The sequence below is a fragment of the Arachis ipaensis genome, chromosome B6 (assembly GCF_059453495.1).
Source record: "Arachis ipaensis isolate K30076 ecotype BB chromosome B6, ASM5945349v1, whole genome shotgun sequence".
In the NCBI taxonomy this organism is placed as follows: domain Eukaryota; kingdom Viridiplantae; phylum Streptophyta; class Magnoliopsida; order Fabales; family Fabaceae; genus Arachis; species Arachis ipaensis.
This window is the reverse complement of record NC_142441.1, coordinates 119,042,028-119,066,269: the sequence shown is the minus strand read 5'-3', so window position 1 is coordinate 119,066,269 and position 24,242 is coordinate 119,042,028. Positions and strand designations below refer to the sequence as shown.

The 24,242-nt window shown below is 39.4% G+C and overlaps 2 non-coding genes and 1 pseudogene across 2 annotated transcripts; 1 reads left to right on the top strand and 2 right to left on the bottom strand.

The window, feature by feature from the left end:
- Window positions 1-92: 92 nt before the first annotated feature.
- Window positions 93-200, bottom strand: LOC148562471 (small nucleolar RNA R71). The gene has a single exon (XR_015886884.1). It is a non-coding gene; the product is annotated as a small nucleolar RNA R71 (small nucleolar RNA).
- Window positions 201-11,639: 11,439 nt separating this feature from the next.
- LOC148562470 (uncharacterized) lies at window positions 11,640-12,911 on the top strand (annotated as a pseudogene).
- A 10,651-nt stretch (window positions 12,912-23,562) lies between these two features.
- Window positions 23,563-23,670, bottom strand: LOC148562469 (small nucleolar RNA R71). Its single transcript, XR_015888041.1, has one exon. It is a non-coding gene; the product is annotated as a small nucleolar RNA R71 (small nucleolar RNA).
- Between the last annotated feature and the right edge of the window lie 572 nt (window positions 23,671-24,242).

The following is a 24,242-nucleotide window of genomic DNA, read 5'->3' as shown; positions in this document are numbered from 1 at the left end:
GGTTGGACTCACAACCTAGAGAAAGCCTGAACACTTGGAAAAAATTGGTCAATACTTTCTTGGCCAAATTCTTTCCACCTCAAAGGATGAGCAAGCTTAGAGTGGAAGTCCAAACCTTCAAACAGAAGGAAGGTGAATCCCTCTATGAAGCTTGGGAAAGATACAAGCAATTGATCAGAAGGTGTCATTATGATATGCTTTCAGAATGGAGCATCTTAGGTATATTCTATGATGGTCTGTCTGAATTGTCCAAGATGTCATTGGACCACTCTGCTGGTGGATCTCTTCATCTGAAGAAAACACCTGCAGAAGCCCAGGAACTCATTGAAATGGTTGCAAATAACCAGTTCATGTATACTTCTGAAAGAAATCCTGTGAATAATGGGATGACTCAGAAGAAAAGAGTTCCTGAGATTGATACTCTGAATGCTATATTGGCTCAAAATAAAATATTGACTCAGCAAGTCAATATGATTTTTTAGAATCTGACTGGAATGCAAGCTGCATCCGGCAGTACTAAAGAAGTCTCCTCTGAAGGAGAAGCTTATGACCCTGAGAATCCTGCAATGGAAGAGGTGAATTACATGGGAGAATCTCATGGAAACACCTATAATCCTTCGTAGAGGAATCATCCTAATTTCTCATGGAAGGATCAGCAGAAGCCTAATCAAAGCTTCAATAATAATAATGGTGGGGGAATTCGGTTTGGCAATAGCAAACCTTTCCTATCATCGTCTCAGCAACAGACAGAATTCTAGGCAGAGCCTCTCTGACTTAGCAACTATAGTCTCTGATCTATCCATGACCACTCTCAGTTTTATGACTGAAACAAGGTCTTCCATCAGAAACACTACAAGAAAACAGCTCTATTGCCACGCTTTTAAAGCGTGGCGAAAAACTGAAAAAAGCGTGGCGATAGCTTTTCGCCACGCTTTTTGAGCTACTGCCACGCTTTTGAAAGGGTGACCTATGAAAGGGTGGCGGTTGCTCTATCGCCACGCTTTTGGTGGCCTATCGCCACGCTTTTTCTTTTGCCACGCTTTTTACAAATGGTCACCCTTTGAAGCGTGCTGTATGTGAGAGATATGGCCACGCTTTTAAAGCGTGGCCATATGGGAGATATGGCCACGCTTTTGAAGCGTGGCGATAGAGAGAGATATGGCCACGCTTTCAAAGCGTGGCGATAGAGATAGATATGGCCACGCTTTCAAAGCGTGGCGATAAAGAGATATGGCCACGCTTTTAAAACGTGGCCATATCCAGAGGTACGGCCACGCTTTAAAAGCGTGGCAATAGCCTTATAAAATTAAAAAAAAAATCCTTTTACTGATTTTTACCTATTCGATACAAAATATAAATTTTTCAGTTCTATTTTATTACCAAACTTATAAATATAGTATGCAATTTTTATTACAAGACAAATCAAATAATAATTAGTGACATACAAAATTTTTGCTATAATTGTTTTATATATTAAAAAATTAATACTCAAATACAAAATAAATCTCGAGTTCAAATTCCAAAACTAAAAACTGAAAAAAAATACAGAAACAATATAACTTAAATCCTAAGTCCTTTGCTGTTCCTCCTTCCTCTAGCCCTCTTAAACTTCCTTCCTTTAAATCATACATAGTTGTTTCGGAAACATTTGTGAATTTTTTACCTGCAAAAGATGGCAAAAACAGATACAAAATTGATAAATTATTTTGAAGCTTCACTTTCCATTCTTGACAACACTAGCTTTATTTTCTTTTAGCCTATTACTCAAAGTCGCAAACCAAAACATGTGTTATCTTGTAAAAAAACTTTAGAAAAAGATTAAAGAATAAAATTCTTGAAATTGTAAATTCACGCTTTTCTTGTGTTCCCACGCATCTCCACAATACAGTTTGGATCCTTTTTGTCAAAGCTCTGCCCAAAAGCTTAGAAAGAGAATAAAGGGACAAACTTGGATGATATACATGCAAGCACAAATATCCAAACTCAATTATTGTAAAAGGCATTTCCACTTAAAAGGGTCATAGGAAAGAAGAAGAGAATTAAGGAAGGAATACCAGTGCTGTAGGGGCTCTCAACTTTAACTTGGGCACTCAGACAAACTCCCATGCTAGAAACAGGTTCCTCAATTACTGAATCCTTGTTTGTTGTGTGAAGATTACAATCAAAAAAGCTGAGAACTCAAGTTAAGGTCCAGCACAACTGCATAAACAAACAAACAAACAACCATGAAAGGTGGACTGAATACAGAATAAGAAACAAGAAAAGATCTGAGGCCAAGAACCTGGTGGGGAAATGCATTAGGACCCAGTTCTATTTTCCTTTTAACTTCAACCTTTATGGCCCCCCATCCCTTCAATTTTAATTAATGCCTACAAGTTATAATGCCACTGCAATTTACAAGCAATAAGTACACTAACTACACTAAATTGTGCAAAAACACAAACTTCACTAACTCTATACAATCAATATACACACAAATTCTGCCAAAAATAAAACAGTAAAAACGAATTCTGCCAAAACAAGGTGATGAAAGTTAGATATCATGTCACATAAAGGTAACCCTTTAACTCTGTCAGCTTTAAAGTTTAAATAGCACTTTACTAAGTGATTAGTTGATTACTATTCAACTAATGTGTAGGCAACTAGGCATTAGGATTTACATTTCTGACCCATGAAACTCACCATGCTTTTGTAATTAGTCTAGATATAGCAACTGTGCAAGATCACATGGCTTCTAATTAATATTTAATAATACACAAAAATTGATTATTACAAGAGTATTCTATGAAGTTTAAAGATATTGATGCCATTCAGCTATTATAGCTAAAAATCAACCTATCTCACCAACTCAATTATTCTTATGAAAGTCTATATATCCACCAAACAAATATTGGATAAAGGTACCGGCATTAGAATAAGAATTGGGTACAGAAAAAAATCCAAATATGTTCAACTATAGTAATAAATCCATTCATATGCTTCCTTTTTTTCCCTACCAATTTATACAATAACATGACCATATTGCTCCTACCAGGGATAATCGCAGGTTGAAGAAAAAACGATAAAAAAATAACCCCATGAAGCTAGGTACCCTTAGAAGAGAGTATGGTGAGTATAGTGCTGCTTCTGCATGCATCACAGGAAATGAATATATACATGTAGAGATGATAAAAGTGAGAACAAAGTTTAGATCCATGCATAAGATAAATTAAAGGACTGATATCAAAATTAATGATATATGTCAAGAGGAGCAAGCAAGCAATCAGTTAAACTTGCATTGGTCACAGAATTAGAGATAGTGGTTCAGTGAGTGATTCTAACGAAATTCCACTTCTATGGAGACAATCCAGCCTGGCAAATAGATCTTCTTTCTTATTCTACTATATTATATATATAGTTGGCCTGGGTCAAACTTCAGATATCACATGTATGTTAATCCAATACAATAAGTAGACAGACATGTCAATGTCTGAAAACTGGAGTAGATAGAACCTAGAACTTGCATTTAGAGACCAAAAACATGTGTGTAGGTCAAGCCTCAACATTTTCATTGGTCTTAAAAAATTTAACATATAAATGGAAAGAATCTTTTGACAATAACAGAACCTAACCACTCAATTATACATGATTATACTTTAAATTTTTCTCTCCTCAACTGTTTTTTTCCTTTCAATTAGGCGGAATTAAGATAAGAACAACCTAAATATAAGATAAGATCTAATGATCCGTACGGATATATGGGCTAGCTAGATGATTTTACATTGTTTCAACAGTGCTGAACACACTTTAATTATTACTTTAATATTGCAGGTTATTCGAGCTTATCTACAACTTACTACAATTACAGAAATGATCATTTTTTATGCACTCATGAATCATGATTATATTGCTGAAAAAGGAGTATTCTCGTGTGGTTGATTAATATGGAGTAGGAGGAAGAAGGTGATTCTTAACCAAAGACCAAGACTCTTGCAAGTTTTCTTTAACCCATAGAAGCTGAAAAGTTTAGAATACTTTGGAAAATGAGTTCATAAAAGAGAGAATGATTCTTAAAACTATAGATGATGTAACAATAAATCATGTGAACCAACTGCATTGAGCAAAATGTAACCAGTTCAGTAGCTGGGAATGTAAACTTACCCATATCTGATCCATTCGAGGACAAGTTTTCAAATTCAAGGTCATTATCTTCCTCATTGCCAGTGGGTGCTTCAATCACACTAAGAGCAAGTTGCAACTAGCTTCTTTCAACTTTTGAATGAAATCATCAAACCTGTCTTCCAATTGCATAAGGCTATTAGCAAGTTGATTGCAGACACTAACTTCGCCATCCCAGTTCTCGCATAGCCAGAACATTTGCCACACACTTCGCAATACTGAGATGCTCATTGCTCCAACCTGAAACATGACTGTAAGTTCACCAAACGAGGATTGACTTCCAATTAATTCTCAGGGTATGTTTGGTTCGGGTTGAAATTTTTATGGATGAGCTCTGCATATAATTATACACAGCAAACTGTTCCATGAAAATTTCTACATTATCAAAGTATCAATAAGAATTTAGAGCTGATGAATTAAGTCACTATCACTTTCATTCAATTTTCTCTTCCCCATTCTAGAAAATTCAAAAAATCATAAATATAAATATCAGATTATCAATAAATAATTTCCTTTTCCAAATCACCAGAATACAAAATCAAAACCAAATCCAAATTCAAACATCCAAGCATAGTTATCACGCAATCATTCTACACATAAACAAGTAGACAAAAAAGATCCAAAGAAGAAAGTAGGAATTTACCATATCTTCAACTTCTTGGAATCAGCTTTCTCCAGTGCAGCTTCAGAACCCTTTCTCTTACCATTGAGAGACTTCAAAGCCTCCTTCACAGACTCTGCAACCTCGGCGACACAGCGCTCAGACTCTTCCCTATACTTGGCAACATACTTGTGAGCTTCTCCATCGCCAGCAACCTTCTTACCTTTCTTCATCTGCTTCTTCAGAAACTCCTCCACAACCTTCTCCAGCCGCCGCTCCTCCTCCGCCGCCTTCCACTCCTCCAGCCTCTCTCTGCGTTCACGTGCCTCAGCCTTCTCCCACTCATGTCCCTGCAAGCGTCAAAATTGTTCGTCTTTTTTTTTTCGGCCTACATCGCCGCCCTCGAAGCAGCGATCCGAACCCTCCCATGCCGCCCTAGAGCCGCAGAAGGAGTCGCACTGTCGGGAAGATGTTGCTGCCCTCCGGCGAGCAGATGGCCGAGGAGGAGACGGTAAGAGGCTAATAGCGTAAACGACGAGGAGACGGTAAGAGGCTAATGACGCTGACGCTGTTGGATGCTAGGGCAGAGGCGACGAGGAGACGAGGCGGAGGGGAGGCTAACGGCGCAGCGAGGGCGGTGCCGGTGACGGCGGGGATCTGAGCTCTTCCTGGGTTGGCATTGATGAGAGTGACGGTAAGAGTTGAGAGTGAGAGAGTCAGGAACAGGATCGAAGCATTTGGATGGCCAAGTTTGAGGGTTATTGGGTTGGGGGTGGGTAATTAGGGGTTTTTTTTTTTTATAAAAAAACTTTTGGCCACGCTTTATAAATGCTACCAAAATGAAACCCTATTGCCACGCTTTCAAAACGTTTCTGTTTCTCTCTATCGCCACGCTTTTGAAGCTTGGCAGAAAAAAAGTGTGGCCGTATCTCTAATCAATTGCCACTCTCACAAAAGCGTGGCCATGGACCCTTTTCGCCACGCTTTTGAAGCGTGGCGAGAAAAAACGTGGCCAAATCTCTATTCAATCGCCACCCTCACAAAAGCGTGGCCATTGACCACTTTTGGCCACGCTTTTAAAGCGTGGCAAAAAAAAAGCGTGGCCATAGGCCATTTTTCTTGTAGTGAAATTTGGAGACACAAGTGGGTCAGGTGAGTAAAATAGTTACTGAAACTCCTCTTAGTACTCTCCCAAGCAGTACAGAAGAGAATCCTAAAAGAGAGTGCAAGGCCATAACTATATCCAAAGTGGCCGAACCTGGAGAGAGTAAAAAGGCAGTGATTTCTAGTGAGGAAGACCTTGCTGAACATCCACTGACCAATAAGGAGTTCCCTATTGAGGAACCAAAAGAATCTGAGGCTCATATAGAGACCATAGAGATTCCATGGAACTTAATGCTGCAGTTCATGAGCTCTGATGAAGATTCTTCCTCTGATGAGGATGAAGATCTTGTTGAAGAGCAAGTTGCTCGGTATCTTGGAGCAATCATGAAGTTGAAGGCCAAGCTATTTGGTAATGAGAATTGGGAGGATGGACCTCCATTGCTCATTAAGGAACTGAATACCTTGGTTCAGCAGAAATTACCTCAAAAGAAACCGGATCCCGGAAGGTTCTTAATTCCTTGCACCATAGGCACCATAACCTTTGAGAAGGCTCTGTGTGACCTGGGGTCAGGTATAAACCTCATGACACTCTCTGTAATGGAGAAACTAGGGATCTTAGAGGTACAAGCTGCAAAAATCTCACTAGAGATGGCAGACAAATCAATGAAACAGGCTTATAGACTTGTAGAGGATGTCTTAGTGAAGGTTGAAGGCCTTTACATCCCTGCTGACTTCATAATCCTAGACACTGGGAAGGATGAGGATGAATCCATCATCTTTGGAAGACCTTTCCTAGCCACAGCAAGGGCTGTGATTGATGTGGACAGAGGAGAGTTAGTCCTTCAATTGAATGAGGACTACCTTGTGTTTAAGGCTCAAGGATCTTCTTCTGTAAATATGGAGAAGAAGCATGAAAAGCTTCATCCAATTCTCTCCATACAGATTCAAGCAGAGCCCCCACATTCAAACTCTAAGTTTGGTGTTGGGAGGCCACAATCATGCTCTGAGTATCTGTGAAGCTCTATAAGAGCTCACTGTCAAGCTATTAACATTAAAGAAGTGCTTATTGGGAGGCAACCCAATCTTAGTTATCTATGTTAATTACTTTTTCATTTGTTTTTCATTTCCATGTTATATTTTCTTTAGGTTGATGATCATGTGGAGTCATAAAAACAGCTGCAGAATTAAAGCAGAATCAAAAACAGCATCAAAAATAGCACACCCTGGAGGAGAGGCTTACTGGCGTTTAAACGCCAGTAAGGATAGCAGAATGGGCGTTTAATGCCCAGTCTGGCAGCATTCTGGGTGTTAAACGCCAGAATTGGCAGACAGACTGGCGTTTAACGCCAGAAAAGGGTATCTGGCTGGCGTTAAACGCCAGAAAAGGGCATCAGCCTGGCGTTTAATGCCAGGAAAGGCAGCAGAGCTGGCGTTAAACGCCAGAAATGGCATACAGAGGGTGTTTAAACGCCAGAAATATGCAGGGACCAGAATTTCTTGACACCTCAGGATCTGTGACCCTCACAGGATCCCCACCTATCCCAATTCACTCTCCTTTTCACACCTTTCCATAATACTCTTCCCCAAAATAACCTCCACCAATCACCTCCATCTCTTCTTCCTTTAATCCTTTCATTCTTCTTTTGCTCGAGGACGAGCAAACCTTTTAAGTTTGGTGTGAGAAAAAGCTCTGCTTTTTATTTTTCCATAACCATTAATGGCACCTAGGGCCAGAGAAACCTCTAGAAAGAAGAAAGGGAAGGCAATTGCTTCCACCTCCGAGTCATAGAAGATGGAGAGATTTATCTCAAAAGCCCATCACTAGAAAAAGGATGGAGCAAACAAGAGAGCCCACTTATGGACCTCAACAAGAGCATGAGGAAGTCCCTCATCAAGAAATCCTTGAGATGCCTCAAGGGATGCATTTCCCTCCACACAACTATTGGGAGAAACTTAACACCTCTTTAGGAGAATTGAGTTCCAACATGGAGCAACTAAGAGTGGAACACCAAAAGTACTCCATCATCCTCCATGAAATCAGAGAGGACCAAAGAGCCATGAGGGAAGAGCAACAAAGGCAAGGAAGAGATATTGAGAAGCTCAAGCACTCCATAGGATCTTCAAGAGGAAGAACTAGCCACCGTCACTAAGGTGGACCCGTTCTTTCATTTCCTTGTTCTTATTTTTCTGTTTTTTGTTTCTATGCTTTATGTTTTGTCTATGTTTGTGTCTTCATTACATGATCATTAGTGTTTAGTGTCTATGTCTTAAAGCTATGAATGTTCCATGAATTTTTCACCTTTCTTAAATGAAAAATGTTTTCTGAAAAAGAAAAAGAAGTACATGAATTTTGAAATTTATCTTGAAATTAGTTTAACTATTTTGATGTGGTGGCAATACTTCTTGCTTTCTGAATGTATGCTTAAACAGTGCATGTTTGAAATTGGAATTAAGAAAATTTAACTCTTGAAAGAATAATGAAAAAGGATACATGTTATTGGTGATTTGAAAAATCATAAAACTGATTCTTGAAGCAAGAAAAAGCAGTGAAAAGCAAAAGCTTGCGAAAAAAATTACGAAAAATAAAGAAAAAAAGAAAGAAAAAGAAAAAGCAAGCAGGAAAAGTCAATAGCTCTTTAAACTAAAAGGCAAGAGCAAAAAGCCAGTAACTTTTTAAACTAAAAGGCAAGGGTAAAGAGGATCCAAGGCTTTGAGCATCAGTGGATAGGAGGGCCCAAAAGGAATAAAAGCCTGGCCTAAGCAGCTAAATCAAGTTGTCCCTAACCATGTGCTAGTGTCATGAAGGTCCAAGTGAAAAGCTTGAGACCGAGTGGTAAAAGTCGTGATCCCAAACAAAAGAGTATGCTTAAGAACTCTGGGCACCTCTAACTGGGGACTCTAGCAAAGCTGAGTCACAATCTGAAAAGGTTCACCCAGTTATGTGTCCGTGGCATTTATGTATCCGGTGGTAATACTGGAAAACAAAATGCTTAGGGTCACGGCCAAGACTCATAAAGTAGCTGTGTTCAATAATAAAAAAGAACTTAACTAGGAAAATCAATAACATTATCTGTATTTCTGAGTTCCTAAAGAGGCCAACAATTCTGAACTCCAATGGATAGAGAGATGCCAAAACTATTCAGAGGCAAAAAGCTACTAGTCCCGCTCATCTAATTAAAACTAATCTTCATTGAAATTTTTGAAATTTATTGTATTTTCTCTTATTTTTATCTTATTTTGTTTTTAGTTGCTTGGGGACAAGCAACAATTTAAGTTTGGTGTTGTGATGAGCGGATAATTTATACACTTTTTGGCATTGTTTTTAGGTAATTTTTAGCATGTTTTCGTTACTTTTTATTATATTTATATTAGTCTTTATGCAAAAATCACATTTCTGGACTTTACTATGAGTTTGTGTATTTTTCTGTAATTTCAGGTATTTTCTAGCTGAAATTGAGGGATCTGAGCAAAGGTCTGATTCAGAGGCTGAGAAAGGATTGCAGATGCTGTTGGATTCTAACCCTCCTGCACTCGAAGTGGATTTTTTGGAGCTACGAAAGCCCAATTGGCGCGCCCTTAATTGTGTTGGAAAGTAGACATCTTGGGCTTTCCAGAAATGTATAATTGTCCATACTTTGCCCGAGATTTGATGGCCCAAACTGGCGGCTAAACGCTAGCCAAAGACTCTTTTCTGGCGTAAAACGCTGGAACTAGCACCAAAACTGGAGTTAAATGCCCAAACTGGCATCCAAGCTGGCATTTAACTCTAGAAAAGGCCTATGCACGTGCAAAGCTCAATGCTCAGCCCAAGCACACACCAAGTGGGCCCCGGAAGTTGATTTCTGCACTATCTGCACTTAGTTACTCAATTTCTGTAATCCTTAGTAACTAGTTTAGTATAAATACTAGTCTTTCCTATTGTATTCGGATCATATCATCTAATCAGCTTATGCCATTGTTCACGTTTGGGAGGCTGGCCATTCGGCCATGCCTAGACCTTTTTCTCTTATGTATTTTCCAACGGTGGAGTTTCTACACCTCATAGATTAAGGTGCGGAGCTCTGCTGTTCTTCATGAATTAATGCAAGTACTATTGTTTCTCTTTTAATTCACGCTTACTTCTTCTCCAAGATATACTCTTGTACTTAATTCAGTTAAGTCAAAATGAAGGGGTGACCCATGACAATCACCCACTATCTTCGTTACTCGCTTAGCCAAGATCCGCGTGCCTGACAACCACAAGCGGTCTACATGATGTTCATCGTAGTCATTGGACGACAGCCAAAGTATAGTCTCTTGGGTCTCTGATCCACGGATTTGACTTGCCTCTCCTGACAATAGAGCATTCGAATCCGTGAGATTAGAACTTTCGTGGTAGAGGCTAGAACCAATTGGCAGCATTCCTAGATCTGGAAAGTCTAAACCTTGTCTATGGTATTCCGAGTAGGATCTGGGACGGGATGACTGTGACAAGCTTCAAACTCCCAAATGTTGGGTGCAGTGATAGTGTGCAAAAGGATAGAGAGATCCTATTCTGACACAAGTGAGAACCGACAGATGATTAGCCGTGCAGTAGCTGTGCCTAGTATTTTTCATCCGAGACGAGAGATCCGACAATTGATTAGCCATACAAAAACCGTACCTGGACCATTTTCACTGAGATGACGGATGGTAGCCATTGATAACGGTGATACACCAGCATAAAACTTGCCATGGAAGGGAGCACGCATGATTGGATGAAGACAATAGGAAAGCAGAGGTTCAAAAGCAACAAAGCATCTCCAAACGCTTATCTGAAATTCCCACCAATGAATTACATAAGTATCTTTATTTTAATTTATGTTTTATTTATCTTTCAATTATCAAAACTCAAAATCAATTGAATCTGCCTGACTAAGATTTACAGGATGACCATAGCTTGCTTCAAGCCGGCAATCTCCGTGGGATCGACCCTTACTCGCGTAATGTTTTATTACTTGGACGACCCAGTGCACTTGCTGGTTAGTTGTACCGGAGTTGTGAAAAGTGTGATCACAATTCCGTGCACCACTTGCAACGCGATTACTTTTGTGAAATTCTTTACCGACGATTTTTTCCCCATCAATTTTTGGCGCCGTTGTCGAGGAATTGCAAACGTGTGCCTTATTATTGGTTATTGTGAATATTGTGAATAATTTTGCTTTTTCGTTTCTTTGTTAGTTGTTTCTAGTTTTAGGAGTTTATTCTCATTATTTTCTTATTAGTTTTTGTTTTTACTTTCTTTTGATACTATGAATTCTCACCCCTTTGGCTATGAGTTTGGTTACAATCATGTTGTAGGAAGAGAAAATTACAATGAAAGCTTGCATCAAAGATGGGAGGAGCCACAAGGATTTGATCAACCCTCTTGGCAACAACCTCCACCCACTTACTATGAGCAAGAACCATTCTAAGGTGCATATCAATCCAATGGATATGGTGGACCCTCTTATAGTTACCAACAAGCCCCAGCCCCACCATATGCCTATGAACCCCTCCTCAACATTGCTTTGAACCACCATACTCACAAGCCCCCTACTACCAAACACCCTCATATGATCCTAATCCTTATCCACCATACCAACCACCTTATGAGCCATATGAACCATACATAGAGCCACCCCAATTCCAACACAATTACTCCCAAGAACCACCACCTCCATATACACCATGTCCATATCCATCAATCCAAGAGCCATATGATCTTAATTATGTTAGCCAAGCTGAACAAGAGTCAAAGAATTGTCTCAAGGGAGCAATGGATCAACTTCAAGCAACCATCTGTCAAAAGTTCGAACCATGTGAGAACCAAGGATTGAAGTGTGTTGTTCAACAAGTGGAAAAGATGGAGAGTGTTGAACTGCCACATCCTTATTATGATGAACCACTCTCATATCATGAACCTTTCCTTCCAAGCAATAAACCCTTCTATCCACCCCAATCTTCAATGGATGACACTCTAAGTGTTCTTATTCAAGAGCAAAGAGAGATGCAAAGGACGACACAAGAGTTCATAGCTACCTTGACTGAAGTAGTAGGTAATTTAGCCTCTCTACACGTCAACACTCAAAGCACTCCCATGACTACATGTGGAGAATCAATAGAAGAGCGTAGCATGAATGAGACACTAGAAACTCCAGTGGACAGTGAGGAATGCAATTTTGTATTCGAACAGTTGGAGGAAGCCACAATAGTCAAAGAGGACGAAGTGGTTGAAGACTTAGGAGACGTCGAACCTCCAGTGGAATCTAGAGTTGTAGAGTATTCCTCCAAGAAGCTTGAAATTAATGTCAAAGAGGCTAGTGCACAACTTCCGTGGCATATTCCCTATGAAGAATTGGATGGGATAGATCAAGAAGCAAGTTTCCTTGGTGGTGATGATCATGAATCAAGTCTTCCTAGTGATAAATCTACATCTGCAATTGAACTCTTTAAAGATGAAGACCCTTCTCTAAGTGAGTTTGAGAATGATATGGAAGCAGAAGTCCTTTGCAAAGGTTGGACGGGAGTTGAGTACGCTTTGTCAAGTACGTTGGAGACTTCTCTACCTAGGTTGCCAACTACTCCTTCATTTGAGTGGGTAAGACTTATCTCTATTCTATTTACTGTCCCACTTGAATATGGTATTCTTGAAACAGATGGCCAACTTAGGAGGCTTTGTGGCATTCAGCATAAGAGAAGGATGTTTAGTCGTTGGAGTTGCAAATCAAGGCTCATCAAGGTTGATACTTCAAGAGCTAGATGCAAGGGTGGAGCTAGTTAACATTTGGTTGGATTTAAGAGAAAAGCTTGGTATTGCATTGAGAATTCGGATTGCTTGCCACCCGGTTGGAGCGATGATGATCCACTTAAAGACGGGTGTAGAAATAAGATTTGGGATCCCGGCATACAAGAGAATCAATTTTGGGAGCTCAAAACTTGTGAAGAACTTCATCAAGGCTTGGTGAATTCACTTGGGAGTGTTGAAGCTTATTGGAAGTCCAAGCGTTGGTGGAAGTTTCAAGATGAGTTCAAGCACAAGCCACCATGACAAGGAGCTTACCAAATGTCCAACTTAAGGACTTTAACTAAAAGTGCTAGGTGGGAGACACCCCACCATGGTAAACTCTTCCTATTTTATCTTTTATTTATGTTGATAATAAGTTGCAATTTTTTTTAGTTAGAATTATTTGGTTTATGTTGGTGGTTTTACTGGTTTAATAATATTTGGATTTATTTTGGTAGCTTGTTAATTTAAAATATATATATAATTACACACTGACACATGAAGCGTGCGCGTCATCGACGCGTAAGCGTCGATGACGCGCACGCTTCATGTGTCAGTGTGTAATACTAATAAAATGAATCGAGAGTTGCAATGGAGACGCGCGGGAGGGGTGCTGGGGGCACAGCCACCCCATGCGTATGCGTGCCCCTGCAAATTTTTCAATCCACACGTAAGCGTCGGCGACGCGTACGCGTGGGCATGAAAATCGGCGTTAAGAGTGAATTGAACAGAGATTTGGGTTGCCACTGTGCTGGAATCACGCGAGTAGTCATACGTACGTGTGACCGACGCTCACGCGTCAGTGTTCATTTTTGGCCACCCACGCGTAGGCGTGGGCGACGCTTACGCGTCGCATGGCTACTTCAGTTTTCACGCGTACGCGTGATGCTTGCGCAAGCGTCGCACCCTATTTTTCATTCCCTTCTCCTTTCTTCTCTCTGTTCTCCTTCTTTCTTCCTCTTTTCTTACTTTCTTCTTCTTCATTTCTTTAACTTCTCATCCTTATTCTTTCATTCTATTTTACTTAATTTATTTGCATACTTTCATTCACTGCATTTTAATTTTGTGCATGTTTTTATTTTTTTTCTAAATTTATTATTTTTCCGTTGGTGTTAAATGTTCTTATTCAACTGTTGCATCTTTTCTTGCATTATTTTGGTGCTTCGTGGCTTATTTTAAATTGTTGGGTATTATTAATTATAAGTCAATGCTAATTTTTATGACACTTGTATTATATTTGCATTGATATGCACTTATACTATCTTGCATTACCCACACTCTCTCCCTCATTGTTTCAATTTTTGCACTATTGTTATGCCATTTGCTTCTACTGTTTTCTCACTTGTATGTTGTAGCTACCATGTAATTAAGACCCTCATTATTTGGCATTAACCTACCCATATTTTATTTGTTTTCCTATCTTTGTTTTTGGGTTACTTTTCTTCCTTTTCCTCTTCTTTCAGGATGGCCACCGAGAGGGGAAAGGAAAAGCTTCTCAATGGGACGACAGACAAGTCCATCTGCATAATCTTTGGAGAAAAGCATCAGTTGTAGCCACCCATCCACTTGAACTTCTTTGCATGCACCGAGGACGGTGTAATCTTTAAGTGTAGGGAGGTCAATACCGACTTCCATGGGTTAGTTATTTTCTTCTCAACACCAATGTCTTAATTTTCCTTGTTAGTTCATAGTTGCATTTGCATGATTGACTGCATGTTTGTTAGATTGATGTTTACATGTATGTACTACTTAGTTGAAGTGATGAGTCTTTCCCAAGAAACTATTTCATATCATTTCACTAATTTGAATTAAAATTTTTGTTAAACTTGTTTGAAGAATTTTATTTTGGAACATGGTTTAGAGCTCGAACACACAGCCTTGTGAGATTTTGAGCCTATTTGATTGGTTGTATTTTTTCAATCAATATTTTATTTTTGGTGTGTGTTATTCTCTCTAAAATTGTGATCTTTGTCTTGCTCAATTCTATATTTCCATTGTTTGATATATGCATGCACTTATATGATTGAGGCCTTGTTTCACTGAGCTTACAAACCCATATGGCCTTAACATTTTCATTATCCTTTGTAAACCAATGTTGAGCCTTTTAACCCCATTTGTTCTTTACTTTAGCTCATCACTAACTCTAAGAGAAAACCAATAATGTCCTTAATTTGAATCCTGGGTTAGCTTAGACTAGTGAGAGACTCATGAATTAAGTGTGGAGAAATTGGATTTGAAAATATTTGGTTTGAGAATTGGGTGTTGCATATTTTTATGAAAATGTAAAAAAAGTGTTGAGGACATGTTGATGCATTCAATATCTTAATCATATGTATTGAGAAAAACAAAAGAAAAAAAATAATAAAAAGAAAAAAAAGAGAAGAAGAAAAGAAAAAAAAGAGAGCAATCAATAAAAAGGGGACAAAATGCCCCAAAACAAATGGTGATAGCAATGCATATGAGTTGTGCTTAAATTGGAATGCATGAATATGTGACAAAACATAGGTAATGGGTAGTTAGATTTTGTATGTTGATTACATGGATTGACTTAAGTTAGGTTGGAAGTTTAGGTTAATCAAGGATTCAGATTTTAGTCCACTTAGCCAGATACAATCCTACCTTGGTCCTAATCCCATTACAACCCTTAAAAGACCTCTTGATATGTGTATTTGTGCATCAAACTATTTTTTGATTGGTAGAAGAAGAGCAAGCCTCAGAAAGCAAGATTAGTAGAGAATTGAGAGAATCGAACCTTAAACACCTGAGTGATTAGAGTGTATACACTTCCGGTGAGGGTTCGATGCTCGATTCTTTGTTCCCGGCTTTCATGAGCTATTTTCTTCTGCAAGTCTACTTGTACTTTATTTTGAGATTTGAATTAGTGGGATCTAGTTTATATTTATTCTTGGAGAATTTATTTACTTTTAAAGCAAGTAGGAAAGAGAATTTTGTATTTAGTTGCATTCATATAGATAGGTTGCATTTCATGAGTTTTACCATTCCTCTTCACTCCTTTATAGTTTCTCTTGAACTTAGCATGAGGACGTGCTAATGTTTAAGTGTGGGGAGATTGATAAACCCCATTTTTAGGGTTTATCTTGTGCTAAATTTAGTAGATTTTATCCATTATTCTCACACTTATTCATTTAATTCGCATGTTTTATATTTTCCTTCCTAATTTTATGCTATGATTGAAAACATGCTTCTTTGGCCTTAAACTTGCTAATTTTAATCCTCTCTTATTGCCATTCGATGCCGTGATATGTTTGTTAAGTTTTTTCAGGGTTTATAGGTCAGAAATGGCTTAGAGGATGGAAAGGAAGCATGCAAAAGTGGAAGGAATACAAGAAATTGAAAGAATCGCTAAACTGTCAAGCCTGATCTCTTCGTACTAAATCGATCATAACTTGAGCTACAGAGGTCCGAATGAGGCGGTTCTAGTTGCGTTGGAAAGCTAACATCTGGGGCTTCAAAGTGATGTGCAATTTTCCATAGTTTCCATGAAGTTAGGTGACACGTACACGTGGATGACGTGTACGCATGACCTCACAAAAGTTCAGCGACGCGTACGCGTGACAGAGCCACATGCTGCACGTATCAGAAAACATTGGGGGCGATTTCTGGGCTATTTTTGGCCCAGTTTTAAGCCCAAAAATACTGATTAGAGGCTGTAGAGTGGAGCTGGATAGGAGAACATTCATTCATATAATATTAGGTTTTAGATGTAGTTTTTTGGAGAGAGAGAGGCTCTCTAGCCTCTCCTCTCTCTAGGTTTTAGGGTTCTTAGTTTTATTCCTTTTCAATTTTTGAATTCTATCTTATTTCTACTTAGTTCTCTTCTACTTTTAATTGTTCTAGCATTCTAGTTTATTTATTTCCCTTGTTGATTACTTTATGTTGTCAATTTAGGTTATGAATTCTCATGTTAGATTTTATTTCCCTTTTTAATGCAATTTGAGGTATTTCATGTTTATTGATTCTTTTGTTATTTGTTATCATTGATTTTGCAATTTTTGGTTTTAGATTTTATTATTCCTTGTTAATTTTCTATGCTTTTATTTTGTACCCACCAAGTGTTTGATAAAATACTTGGTTGGATTTTAAATTAGCTTTTTATGTTCTTAGCTTAGATTGAGTAAATTGGAGACTCTTGAATTGTCAAAGTCTCTTGTTGGTTGGTTATTGAAACTAGCTAGTTGGCTTGAGCTTCACTAACTCTAGTATTTGATTAGGACTTGTGAATTCAAGTTGATTTTCTCACTTGACTTACCCTCACCTGTTAGAGGTTAACTAAGTGATAGTAAAAGGCAATTACCATCACATGTGACTATGATAATGGGGATGGGAATTCTAATTATCAATCCTTGCTAAGACCTTTCTTAATTATTATTTTATTTCCTTGTTATTCTACTTTCTTGTTCCTCATTTCAAAACTCAAAAAAAGATACAATCTCATAACCAATTATAAATACACCTCCCTGCAATTCCTTGAGAGACGACCCGAGATTTAAATACTTCGGTTGATTTTTATTGGGTTTGCTTAAGTGACAAACAAATTAAATTTGATTGAGGTTTAATTGTCGGTTTATATCTATGCTTGCAACGCGATTACTTTTGTGAAATTCTTTACCGACGATTTTTCTTCCATCCCTCCCATATGACCTTAAAGAAGATCTCTCGCGCCTCCTAAGACAGAGCAGAGACTTGTTCACATTCACTCCCGCTGATATGCCAGGAATAGATCCCGACCTAATGTCCCACCGACTAGCCGTGGATCCCAAGGCCAAGCCTGTGACATAGAGGAGACGAAAAATGTCCCCCGACCGAGCAGCCGAGGTAAAGAAATAGGTTAAAGCCCTCCTCGAAGCGGGCTTTATCAGGGAACTACCCTATGCGACCTGGCTAGCTAACGTCTTGCTAGTCAAAAAAGCTAATGGGAAGTGGCAGATGTGCGTCGACTACACGGAATTAAACAAAGCCTATCCAAAAGACACCTTCCCCTACCAAATATCGATGGACTGGTAGACGCTGCATCTAGTCACCAATATCTCAGCTTCATGGACATATACTCCGGGTACAACCAGATACCCATGCACCGACCCGACGAGGATAAAACGGCCTTCATCACCCTCGACGGCACATACTACTACACAGTCATGCCCTTCGGCCTGAAAAACGCCGGAGCCACTTACCGAAGGCTCGTCAACAAGATATTCCAAGGCCTATCCGGGACCAAGCTTGAAGTCTACATAGATGACATGCTCGCTAAGACTGAATCCAGCGAGCAACTCATCGGCGACGTTGAGCTCGTTATGAACACCTTGAGGAGGCACCGAATGCGTCTCAACCCGACAAAATGCGCCTTCGGAATGGAAGCAGGAAAATTCCTAGGGTTCATGATCACACAACGCGGGGTAGAGGTAAATCCCGAGAAGTGTCGAGCCATCCTCGAAATGGCAAGTCCAAAAAATCTCAAAGACATCCAGAAACTGATCGGCCGACTAGCCTCCCTGTCCCATTTCCTCGGCGCATCGGCCTAGAAGGCGATCCCCTTTTTAAAACTTATGAAGAAAGGAACTCCCTTCAAGTGGGATACAGAATGTGAAGGGGCATTCCAACACTTCAAGAAAGTACTAGCAGAACCCCCCATTCTTGCTAAACCCCAAACGGGAGAGGTCCTTTACCTATACCTATCCATAACAGAAGAAGCACTTGCAGCGGCACTTGTCCGAGAAGACAAGAATAAGGCCCAGCGACCTATCTACTTCATAAGCAAAGTCCTCTAAGACATGGAGTCACGCTACTCCCGCCTCGAGAAACTCACCTTCACACTCCTTACAGCCTCCCGACATCTTCGCCAATACTTCTAGTCTCATCCCATTACGGTCTGAACCGACCAAGCGGTCAGGCAAGTCTTACATAAGCCCGACCTGGCGGGGAGAATGCTAGCATGGTCCATAGAACTATCCTAGTTCCAAATAAAGTCCGAACCCCAGACCGCAATCAAAGCACAGGCCCTGGCAGACTTCATCGCCGAGATGACTCCAGGAAACCCCGCCACCGAAAATTGGAAGCTACACGTAGACGGCTCATCCAACACCACTTCTGGGGGAGCCGGGGTGATACTCGAAAGCCAAAATGGGATTGTAATCGAACAATCCGTTTGGTACGAGTTCCCAGTCTTTAACGACCAAGCAAAGTATGAAGCTCTCTTGGCCGGCTTGACATTAGCCAAGGAGGTCGGCGCAAAAATCTTGGAGGTATGCAGCGACTCACAGGTAGTCAACTCCCAAGTCAACGGAGACTACCAAACACGAGACCCCCTACTCCAATAATACCTCACCAAAGTAAACAAGATAAAGGAAGAATTCGATCGTATAACCATACAACACGTCCCTAGGAAACGAAATGCAAGGGCAGACCTACTCTCGAAACTGGCAAGCACCAAGTCAGGACAAGAAAACCGGTCGCTAATTCAAGAAGTCGTCAGAACGCCGTCTGTATCAACTGCGGCCGGCAACGGCCTACTGATTTCCAACCAAGAATCATGGACCTCCCCCATCCTACAATACCTCCTCAATGGAGTACTACCCGAGGACCCGAAATAAGCAAATTGGATAAAAAGGGAAGCCGCTAACTACACCGTCGTGACGGGACAACTGTACAAATGAGGATTCTCGCAACCCTTACTCAAGTGCGTCGAGCCTGGGGACATGGAGTACATACTCCGCGAAATCCATGAAGGCTGCTGCGGCCATCACGTCGGAGGCAAAACCTTGGCCCAGAAAGTCACCCGGGCTGGATACTTCTGGCCCTCGGTTATTAGGGACTCCATGCAGCTAGTAAAAAATTGCAGCAACTGCCAAATACATGCTGACTTCCACCAAGCCGCCCCACACCAGATCAACGTCATAACGGCAGACCGGCCATCCGGAACATGGGGTGTCGACCTCGTTGGCCCTTTTCCCACGGCAGCTGGACAACTCTGATACCTCATCGTCGCCATCGACTACTACACCAAATGGATCGAGGCCGAACCCTTGGCCTCTATCACTGGAACCCAATGCCGAAAGTTTTTTTGGAGACACATAATAACCCGGTTCGGGATCCCCGAGATAGTAATCTCGGACAACTGATGAGCGGATAATTTATACGCTTTTTGGCATTATTTTTAGTATGTTTTTAGTATATTTTAGTTAGTTTTTATTATGTTTTTATTAGTTTTTATTTAAAAATCACATTTCTGGACTTTACTATGAGTTTGTGTGTTTTTTTGTGATTTCAGGTATTTTCTGGCTGAAATTGAGGGACCTGAGCAAAAATCTGATTCAGAGGCTGAAAAAGGACTGCAAATGCTGTTGGATTCTGACCTCCCTGTACTCGAAGTGGATTTTCTAGAGCTACAGAAGCCCAATTGGCGCGCTCTCAATTGCGTTGGAAAGTAGACATCTTGGGCTTTCTAGAAATATATAATAGTTCATACTTTGCGCAAGATTTGATAGCCCAAACAGGCGTTCTAAGTCAGCTCAAGAATTATGGCGTTTAACGCCAGAACTGGCACAAAAGCTGGAGTTAAACGCCCAAACTGGCACAAAAGCTGGCGTTTAACTCCAAGAAAAGTCTCTACATGTGAAAACTTTAATGCTCAGCCCAAGCACACACCAAGGAGGCCCAGAAAAAGATTTCTGCATTAATTACCTATTTCTGTAACCCTAGGCTACTAGTTTTCTATAAATAGGACCTTTTGCTATTGTATTTTAATCTTTTGATCATCTTGGAATCATGTTTTGATGATTGAACCCTATTTGGGAGGCTGGCCATTCAGCCATGCCTAGACCTTTTGTTCTTATGTATTTTCAACGGTGGAGTTTCTATACACCATAGATTAAGGTGTGGAGCTCTACTGTTCTTCATGAATTAATGCAAAGTACTATTGTTTTTCTATTCAACTCAAGTCTATTTCTTCTCCAAGATATTCATTCGCACCCAAGAACATGATGAATGTGATGATTATGTGACACTCATCACCATTCTCACCTATGAATGCGTGACTGACAACCACTTCCGTTCTACATGCAAACAAGCTTGAATGTGTATCTCTTGGGTTTCTAATCTAAGATTAGAACCTTCCTGGTATAGGATAGAATTATTGGCGGCCATTCCTGAGATCCGGAACGTCTAAACCTTGTCTGTGGTATTCTGAGTAGGATCTGGGAAGGGATGACTATGACGAGCTTCAAACTCGCGATTGTTGGGCGTGTGACAGACGCAAAAGGATCAATGGATCCTATTCTAACATGATCGAGAACCGATAGATGATTAGCCGTGCGGTGACAGCGTGCGTAGAACATTTTCACTGAGAGAACGGGAAGTAGCCATTGACAACGGTGATGCCCAACATAAAGCTTGCCATGGAAAGGAGTATGAATGATTGGAAGAAGGCAATAGGAAAGCAGAGGTTCAAGAGGAACAAAGCATCTTCATACGCTTATCTGAAATTCCTACCAATGAATTACATAAGTATCTCTATCTTTATCTTATTTTATGTTTTATTCATCTTTTAATTATCAATCCTTCATAACCATTTGAGTCCGCCTGACTGAGATTTACAAGATGACCATAGCTTGCTTCAAGCCGACAGTCTCCGTGGGATCGACCCTTACTCACGTAAGGTATTACTTGGACGACCCAGTGCACTTGCTGGTTAGTTGTGCGGAATTGTGACAAAGTGTGATTCACGTTTGAGAGCTCCAAGTCTTTGGCGCCATTGTTGATGATCACAATTTCGTGCACCAAGTTTTTGGTGCCGTTGTCGGGGATTGTTCGAGTTTGGACAACTGACGGTTCATCTTGTTGCTTAGATTAGGTACTTTTCTTTTTATTTTTCAGAATTTTTAAGAATGAATTCTAGAGTTTCAAGGTGATGTTCTTATCATCACAAAAGCTTATTGATTCTCATCAATTTAGCTGCTGAATATAAAGTCCTACTGAAGCTTGGCTAACCATGTCTAATCTTTTTAGACTGAAGCTTTAGACTAACATTGCATGATTCCTGGAATTCTTATTAAAAGTTTTGATTCTCTTTATTTTCTTTTCTATATAAGTTTCGAAAATCACAAAAAAATTTATAAAATCATAAAAATCAAAAATATTTTATGTTTCTTGTTTGAGTCTAGTTTCTAATTTTAAGTTTGGTGTCAATTGTATGTCTTTATTCTTCTAATTTTCGAAAATTTCATGCATTATGTTCTTCATTGATCTTCGAGTTGTTCTTGATGATTTCAGTGCTTTGATCTTTAATTTCTCTTATTTTGTGTCTTTTGTTGTTTCTTATATGCATTTTCAAATTGCTATAGTCCTTAGTATACAAACTTCTAAGTTTGGTGTCTTGCATGCATTATTTATTTGATCTTAGTTACATTCTTTTTATTATTGTTTCTCATCATTTAAAAAATTCAAAAATTTTTAAATTGTGTCTTTTCAAGTCAATAACACAGAGAATTGAAGATTCAGAACATTTAGTAGAGGAATTACACAGAAAAAGCTGGGCGTTCAAAACGCCCAGTGAAGAAGGAAAACTGGCGTTTAAACGCCCAAAAAGGTAGAGATTTTGGGCGTTAAACACCAGAATGGATGTCATTCTGGGCGTTTAACGCCAGGATGACATAAGAGGGAAGATTTTGTTTTTAATTCAATTTTTTTTCAATTTTTCATAATTTTTCAAAATCAAATCTTTTTCAAATCATATCCTTTCAATCATATCTTTTCAAAATCAATTTCTTTTCAATTTTTTTATTTATTACTATTTTCAAAAATCCTTGCTACAATTAATAATTTAATTCAAAATTTTCTAGTTGTTACTTGCCTATTAAGAAAGGATCAAAAATTTTAATTCTAGAATCATATCTTCTAATTTCTTGTTAGTCAAGTAATCAACTTTAATTTTAAAACTTTCTCTTTTTAATTTGATTTTCAATCATATCTTCTCAATCATATCTTTTCAATCACATCTTTTTTCAAAATTATGTTTCAATCATATCTTTTTTATTTCTAATTTCAAAATCTTTTTCAAAAATCACTTAATTTCTTTCCCAACCTTAATTTTCGAAAAACCTTTACCAAATTTTCAAAATTTCTTTTAATTATTTCAAAATCTTTTACTTTAATTTCGAAAATTCTTCCCCTCTTCCCACATCCTTCTATTTAAGGACTAACACTCCTCCACTATCAACAATTCGAACTCTATCCCTCTTGATAAGTTCGAATTCTTCTCTTTCTACCTTCTCCTTCTATTCTTCTGTTCCTCTGACACCTCAAGGAATCTCTATACTGTAACATAGAGGATTCCATTCTTTCTTGTTCTCTTCTCTTTCATATGAGCAGGAGAAAAGACAAAGGCATCCTTGTTAAAGCTGATCCTAAACCTGAAAGGACCTTGAAGAGAAAGCTAAGAGAAGCTAAAGCACAACTCTCTGTAGAGGGCCTAACAGAGCTTTTCAAAGAAGAAGAAGCAATGGTAGCCGAAAACAACAATGCCAAAAATGCAAGGAAGGTGCTTGGTGACTTTACTACACCTACTCCCGACTTCTATGGGAGAAGCATCTCAATCCCTGCCATTGGAGCAAACAACTTTGAGCTTAAGCCTCAATTAGTTTCTCTAATGCAACAGAATTGCAAGTTTCATGGACTTCCATTAGAAGATCCTCATCAGTTCTTAGCTGAATTCTTGCAAATCTGTGACACTGTCAAGACCAATGGGGTTGATCCTGAGGTCTACAGGCTTATGCTTTTTGCTTTTGCTGTAAGAGACAGAGCTAGAACATGGTTGGATTCACAACCTAAGGAAAGCCTGAACTCTTGGGAAAAGCTAGTCAATGCCTTCTTGGCAAAGTTCTTTCCACCTCAAAAATTGAGCAAGCTTAGAGTGAAAGTCCAAACCTTCAGACAGAAGGAAGGTGAATCCCTCTATGAAGCTTGGGAAAGATACAAGCAATTGATCAGAAGGTGTCCTTCTGACATGCTTTCAGAATGGAGCATTATAGGTATATTCTATGATGGTCTGTCTGAACTATCCAAGATGTCATTGTATAGCTCTGCTGGAGGATCTCTTCATCTGAAGAAGACGCCTGCAGAAGCTCAGGAAATCATTGAAATGGTTGCAAATAACCAATTCATGTACACTTCTGAAAGGAATTTTGTGAATAATGGGACAAATCAGAAGAAATGAGTTCTTGAGATTGATACTCTGAATGCCATACTGGCTCAGAACAAAATATTGACTCAACAAGTCAATATGATTTCTCAGAGTCTGTCTGGAATGCAAGCAGCAACAGGCAGTACTAAAGAAGCTTCCTCTGAAGAAGAAGCTTATGACCCTGAGAACCCTGCAATGGAAGAGGTGAATTACATGGGAGAATCCTATGGAAACACCTATAATTCTTCATGGAAAAATCATCCAAATCTCTCATGGAAGGACCAACAGAGGCCTCAACAAGGCTTTAATAACAATAATGGTAGAAGAAACAGGTTTAGCAATAGCAAGCCTTTTCCATCATCTTCTCAGCAATAGACAGAGGATTCTAAGCAGAGCTACTC